Genomic DNA, 7,500 nt, shown 5'->3' with positions numbered 1-7,500 from the left:
CGCTGTACGAATGCAGATGCTCAGCGGCAGCTAGGAGGCGCTCCATCCATGTCGGTACCGGTGAGCGTTGCACTCGCAGTCGCAAAAACGTACGGCAAGTATATTACTCGGAAGAGTCAATGACAGTCCAAGCCCCCCTGCGTGGGAAGAGTCTTCCTAGGCCATGACCCACCGGAAGGGCGCAGCGTCCCCCACCCCAGACATGTGACGTCAGACTATCGGTATTGACGACTAGACTGATTCCTTATAATCATTTGCCATACACCGGTGGAAGCTGCCGAGACGAGTAACTACATAGCGGGCTCGCCGTGTCACTAATGTACAGAGATACAATAGTTTCGACTGGAACCGGATTAAACGTATACACGGCGCTGATTAGTAATAGATAGAGCCATCAGAATACAGATAATGTATAGACCTGTCCGTATACATGCTGAAAGACTCTGCTCACAATCACACGTCAGCCAGACACTCTTATCACGCACTACTCTCTGCCTGTAACAGGCACACAGACAATATGTAAGCACCAGCATGGAACAACACCCAGTGCATCCTCTCTGCCACATTAGACAATCCACACTATCATAACCAGACCGGGAGGTCCACTCGGAAAACAGAATATCCCACCCTTCCGACAACCACCATTGCTCAGCTAAGCCACCAACACCCACACATGTCCCAGACAGGGGTGCACCCAACATCACAATACTGCCTCCTGTCACACCACACAAACAATGGCAGGAATGAAAGACACAGGTCTGCCACAAGCATGGAATCAGAGCGCCGCCTGTTATGAGCCAAAGGTGCACCCTGACGTGGCAAATCAGATGATGCCGCAGTCATTTACTTACGATAATCACAATCAACAAACCGGGCCCCCCCCCCCCCCCAAGTGCCTTAACCTAACCCGTATTGTACCTTAACCTAACCCGTATTGTACCTTAACCTAACCCGTATTGTACCTTAACCTAACCCGTATTGTACCTTAACCTAACCCGTATTGTACCTTAACCTAACCCATATTGTACCTTAACCTAACCCATATTGTACCTTAACCTAACCCATATTGTACCTTAACCTAACCCATATTGTACCTTAACCTAACCCATATTGTACCTTAACCTAACCCATATTGTACCTTAACCTAACCCATATTGTACCTTAACCTAACCCATATTGTACCTTAACCTAACCCATATTGTACCTTAACCTAACCCATATTGTACCTTAACCTAACCCATGTTGCGCCTTAACCTAACCCATGTTGCGCCTTAACCTAACCCATGTTGCGCCTTAACCTAACCCATGTTGCGCCTTAACCTAACCCATGTTGCGCCTTAACCTAACCCATGTTGCGCCTTAACCTAACCCATGTTGCGCCTTAACCTAACCCATGTTGCGCCTTAACCTAACCCATGTTGCGCCTTAACCTAACCCATGTTGCGCCTTAACCTAACCCATGTTGCGCCTTAACCTAACCTATGTTGCGCCTTAACCTAACCTATGTTGCGCCTTAACCTAACCTATGTTGCGCCTTAACCTAACCTATGTTGCGCCTTAACCTAACCTATGTTGCGCCTTAACCTAACCTATGTTGCGCCTTAACCTAACCTATGTTGCGCCGTAACCTAACCTATGTTGCGCCGTAACCTAACCTATGTTGCGCCGTAACCTAACCTATGTTGCGCCTTAACCTAACCTATGTTGCGCCTTAACCTAACCTATGTTGCGCCTTAACCTAACCTATGTTGCGCCGTAACCTAACCTATGTTGCGCCTTAACCTAACCTATGTTGCGCCTTAACCTAACCTATGTTGCGCCTTAACCTAACCTATGTTGCGCCTTAACCTAACCTATGTTGCGCCTTAACCTAACCTATGTTGCGCCTTAACCTAACCTATGTTGCGCCTTAACCTAACCTATGTTGCGCCTTAACCTAACCTATGTTGCGCCGTAACCTAACCTATGTTGCGCCTTAACCTAACCTATGTTGCGCCTTAACCTAACCTATGTTGCGCCGTAACCTAACCTATGTTGCGCCTTAACCTAACCTATGTTGCGCCTTAACCTAACCTATGTTGCGCCTTAACCTAACCTATGTTGCGCCTTAACCTAACCTATGTTGCGCCTTAACCCAACACACGTTGGGCCTTAACCCAACACACGTTGGGCCTTAACCCAACACACGTTGGGCCTTAACCCAACACACGTTGGGCCTTAACCCAACACACGTTGGGCCTTAACCCAACACACGTTGGGCCTTAACCCAACACACGTTGGGCCTTAACCCAACACACGTTGGGCCTTAACCCAACACACGTTGGGCCTTAACCCAACACACGTTGGGCCTTAACCCAACACACGTTGGGCCTTAACCCAACACACGTTGGGCCTTAACCCAACACACGTTGGGCCTTAACCCAACACACGTTGGGCCTTAACCCAACACACGTTGGGCCTTAACCCAACACACGTTGGGCCTTAACCCAACACACGTTGGGCCTTAACCCAACACACGTTGGGCCTTAACCCAACACACGTTGGGCCTTAACCCAACACACGTTGGGCCTTAACCCAACACACGTTGGGCCTTAACCTGCTCTGTAATTGTCATACGACGCGTTAAATTAGTGTAGTGTTGCCTAACTGCAACCCCCGCAATATAGTTTGCTACTCGCACTGCCCGGTCCCCAGAGTATCGCTTCATGTTAAACACCTTGCAGCTATACACTGTAATGCGGATGGCGGCAGGACGTACATGCTCAATGCCCTTCGCAGTTGTTCATTGGCATTCGCATGGCGAAGCACAGCCTACGTTGTGGTACGGCTTGTGGCAACTGTCCGCTGATGTTGTACGTCCAAATCACACACTGTACCGCACATTGGTCCTCATGTACTGAATGATACATCGTGGTACATGTGTGACCGTACCACGACTGCGCCAACAACGGCGAACCATACGGTCCAAATATTGTGCACTCAGCTACGTGTCGTCTCCCTATAAGAGCTGGATTGCAGTATGGTATGCCGTGGATGGCGATCAGCATGAGCCGTCTGTTGATGTAGTGGCGCGTGTTGTCAGACGTAGTCGTCTCTTCTCACACACCGTGATAGCATGGTGCACTGCGTTCCACATCTGCGACATGCGACAGAGGCCGGTTGACAGTCGTTCGCGCAATGGACATCGCATACGTACGGGGGCCACCTTCCACGTGTTCGCGAAGCGTGCACATGTTGTTGCGTGTATGTGGGCAGACATAGTGTGTCGTGACACCTGACACAGGCATGCAACAATCGTTGAATTTGCAAATGGCGATGGACGTCTACGTTTGCTGGTGACGTTACGCAAATGAAGAACTGGTAAACCGTTGTGGTGCGGTTGTTCTCGCTAGAGGTGAATCAGTGATGGCGACGATCGGTTGAGCTACCAACCGGTTGTTTCAGCGATACCCACCATGCCCACGAACGTGAATGGCATGTGGGTGTGAAGCGATACGCGGCGGTGGCTGGGTGGGACCGTCCCCGGCCGGTGAGGGGGGGCCTTCCGGCGTGCTGGCCGCGCGGTGCGTGGGCGCACGCGCTACAGCCGGCTGGTGGGGGCGGCCAGTGGCAGGCGCGCCGGCCGACGGAGGCGGCAGGCGGCGCAGCTGCGCGCCGGCGCACCCTGCACGCGGCGCCGTGCGGCCAAAGTAGGTCCTCGCGGGCCCGGTGCGAAGCGCGGTGGACATCTGCAGTGTGCTGGTCCGATTGAGGACTGTGTGCGCTGAGGATGCGCCGCCGCCCGGCGCTCGGCGCCGCGACGCCGTCTGCTGCTCGGTCGCCTCTGCGGTTCTCGCAGGTGGATTGTATCGCAGCTGTGCGGACGTGTTGGCGCGTGCGCTGTGCTGGGAGAGTTCGCTTCGGCACCCAAGTGGGGCTTTTGTCCTTCTGTGGCGCTGGCGTTGGAGCTGCCGGCCACCGTAGGTGGCGCGTGTTGTCTCCCGCCGGCAATGCCACGACAGCACGCTCCCGGGCCTCTGTCGGCAGCGGCAAGCTCAGTTGGGAGCACGGGTGGTCGCACCTAAAGCGTCTACTCGCCAAACTCCGGGCGATTGCGCCTCTCTCGAACCCGACCAAGTACTTAGGACGGCGCTGCGCGCCGCCGGGACCTGAGAGGGTTTCGAGGTGTATTGTGCAGGGGAGCTCAGCCTCCTCCTGTTTGCAGAATAATTGAGCGGACGCTTGCGTGTTCGCGCGGGCCCCCGGGACACACTCCCGGGCGGCCGGCTGCTCAGCTCTAGTTGACGCAGCTCCCTGGTTGATCCTGCCAGTAGTCATATGCTTGTCTCAAAGATTAAGCCATGCATGTCTCAGTACAAGCCGCATTAAGGTGAAACCGCGAATGGCTCATTAAATCAGTTATGGTTCCTTAGATCGTACCCACGTTACTTGGATAACTGTGGTAATTCTAGAGCTAATACATGCAAACAGAGTCCCGACCAGAGATGGAAGGGACGCTTTTATTAGATCAAAACCAATCGGTCGGCTCGTCCGGTCCGTTTGCCTTGGTGACTCTGAATAACTTTGGGCTGATCGCACGGTCCTCGTACCGGCGACGCATCTTTCAAATGTCTGCCTTATCAACTGTCGATGGTAGGTTCTGCGCCTACCATGGTTGTAACGGGTAACGGGGAATCAGGGTTCGATTCCGGAGAGGGAGCCTGAGAAACGGCTACCACATCCAAGGAAGGCAGCAGGCGCGCAAATTACCCACTCCCGGCACGGGGAGGTAGTGACGAAAAATAACGATACGGGACTCATCCGAGGCCCCGTAATCGGAATGAGTACACTTTAAATCCTTTAACGAGTATCTATTGGAGGGCAAGTCTGGTGCCAGCAGCCGCGGTAATTCCAGCTCCAATAGCGTATATTAAAGTTGTTGCGGTTAAAAAGCTCGTAGTTGGATTTGTGTCCCACGCTGTTGGTTCACCACCCGTCGGTGTTTAACTGGCATGTATCGTGGGACGTCCTGCCGGTGGGGCGAGCTGAAGGCGTGCGACGCGCCTCGTGCGTGCTCGTGCGTCCCGAGGCGGACCCCGTTGCAATCCTACCAGGGTGCTCTTGAGTGAGTGTCTCGGTGGGCCGGCACGTTTACTTTGAACAAATTAGAGTGCTTAAAGCAGGCAAGCCCGCCTGAATACTGTGTGCATGGAATAATGGAATAGGACCTCGGTTCTATTTTGTTGGTTTTCGGAACCCGAGGTAATGATTAATAGGGACAGGCGGGGGCATTCGTATTGCGACGTTAGAGGTGAAATTCTTGGATCGTCGCAAGACGAACAGAAGCGAAAGCATTTGCCAAGTATGTTTTCATTAATCAAGAACGAAAGTTAGAGGTTCGAAGGCGATCAGATACCGCCCTAGTTCTAACCATAAACGATGAAGAACGCAGCAAATTGCGCGTCGACATGTGAACTGCAGGACACATGAACATCGACGTTTCGAACGCACATTGCGGTCCATGGATTCCGTTCCCGGACCACGTCTGGCTGAGGGTCGGCTACGTATACTGAAGCGCGCGGCGTTTGCCCCGCTTCGCAGACCTGGGAGCGTCGCGGCCGCCTGTGGGGCCGGCCGCGCCTCCTTAAACGTGCGATGCGCGCCCGTCGCCTGGCGGTTCGCATACCGGTACTTACTCGGTAGCGTGCACAGCCGGCTGGCGGTGTGGCGTGCGACACCTCGTACAACGACCTCAGAGCAGGCGAGACTACCCGCTGAATTTAAGCATATTACTAAGCGGAGGAAAAGAAACTAACAAGGATTCCCCCAGTAGCGGCGAGCGAACAGGGAAGAGTCCAGCACCGAACCCCGCAGGCTGCCGCCTGTCGTGGCATGTGGTGTTTGGGAGGGTCCACTACCCCGACGCCTCGCGCCGAGCCCAAGTCCAACTTGAATGAGGCCACGGCCCGTAGAGGGTGCCAGGCCCGTAGCGGCCGGTGCGAGCGTCGGCGGGACCTCTCCTTCGAGTCGGGTTGCTTGAGAGTGCAGCTCCAAGTGGGTGGTAAACTCCATCTGAGACTAAATATGACCACGAGACCGATAGCGAACAAGTACCGTGAGGGAAAGTTGAAAAGAACTTTGAAGAGAGAGTTCAAAAGTACGTGAAACCGTTCTGGGGTAAACGTGAGAAGTCCGAAAGGTCGAACGGGTGAGATTCACGCCCATCCGGCCACTGGCCTCCGCCCTCGGCAGATGGGGCCGGCCGCCCGCGCGGAGCAATCCGCGGCGGGGTCGTGTCCGGTTGCCTTTCCACTCGCCGCGGGGTGGGGCCGTTCCGGTGTGCGGTGGGCCGCACTTCTCCCCTAGTAGGACGTCGCGACCCGCTGGGTGCCGGCCTACGGCCCGGGTGCGCAGCCTGTCCTTCCGCGGGCCTCGGTTCGCGTCTGTTGGGCAGAGCCCCGGTGTCCTGGCTGGCTGCCCGGCGGTATATCTGGAGGAGTCGATTCGCCCCTTTGGGCGCTCGGGCTCCCGGCAAGCGCGCGCGGTTCTTCCCGGATGACGGACCTACCTGGCCCGGCCCCGGACCCGCGCCGCTGTTGGCTCGGGATGCTCTCGGGCGGAATAATCGCTCCCGTCAGCGGCGCTTCAGCTTTGGACAATTTCACGACCCGTCTTGAAACACGGACCAAGGAGTCTAACATGTGCGCGAGTCATTGGGCTGTACGAAACCTAAAGGCGTAATGAAAGTGAAGGTCTCGCCTTGCGCGGGCCGAGGGAGGATGGGGCTTCCCCGCCCTTCACGGGGCGGCGGCCTCCGCACTCCCGGGGCGTCTCGTCCTCATTGCGAGGTGAGGCGCACCTAGAGCGTACACGTTGGGACCCGAAAGATGGTGAACTATGCCTGGCCAGGACGAAGTCAGGGGAAACCCTGATGGAGGTCCGTAGCGATTCTGACGTGCAAATCGATCGTCGGAGCTGGGTATAGGGGCGAAAGACTAATCGAACCATCTAGTAGCTGGTTCCCTCCGGAGTTTCCCTCAGGATAGCTGGTGCTCGTACGAGTCTCATCCGGTAAAGCGAATGATTAGAGGCCTTGGGGCCGAAACGACCTCAACCTATTCTCAAACTTTAAATGGGTGAGATCTCCGGCTTGCTTGATATGCTGAAGCCGCGAGCAAACGACTCGGATCGGAGTGCCAAGTGGGCCACTTTTGGTAAGCAGAACTGGCGCTGTGGGATGAACCAAACGCCGAGTTAAGGCGCCCGAATCGACGCTCATGGGAAACCATGAAAGGCGTTGGTTGCTTAAGACAGCAGGACGGTGGCCATGGAAGTCGGAATCCGCTAAGGAGTGTGTAACAACTCACCTGCCGAAGCAACTAGCCCTGAAAATGGATGGCGCTGAAGCGTCGTGCCTATACTCGGCCGTCAGTCTGGCAGTCATGGCCGGTCCTTGCGGCCGGCCGCGAAGCCCTGACGAGTAGGAGGGTCGCGGCGGTGGGCGCAGAAGGGTCTGGGCGT

The 7,500-nt window shown here is 55.3% G+C and overlaps 1 non-coding gene across 1 annotated transcript in view; it reads left to right on the top strand.

The window, feature by feature from the left end:
- The first annotated feature begins 5,726 nt into the window (after positions 1 to 5,726).
- LOC124580029 overlaps positions 5,727 to 7,500 on the top strand; it is a 4,222-nt gene continuing 2,448 nt past the window's right edge. The window contains exon 1 of the ribosomal RNA XR_006973146.1: positions 5,727 to 7,500. This exon is cut by the window's right edge and continues 2,448 nt beyond it. This is a non-coding gene — a ribosomal RNA (large subunit ribosomal RNA).

Source organism: Schistocerca americana, unplaced genomic scaffold (genome assembly GCF_021461395.2).
Source record: "Schistocerca americana isolate TAMUIC-IGC-003095 unplaced genomic scaffold, iqSchAmer2.1 HiC_scaffold_324, whole genome shotgun sequence".
Classification (NCBI taxonomy): Eukaryota; Metazoa; Arthropoda; class Insecta; order Orthoptera; family Acrididae; genus Schistocerca; species Schistocerca americana.
Note: the sequence above shows the minus strand (reverse complement) of the source record. Positions and strands in the feature narration are given on the sequence as shown.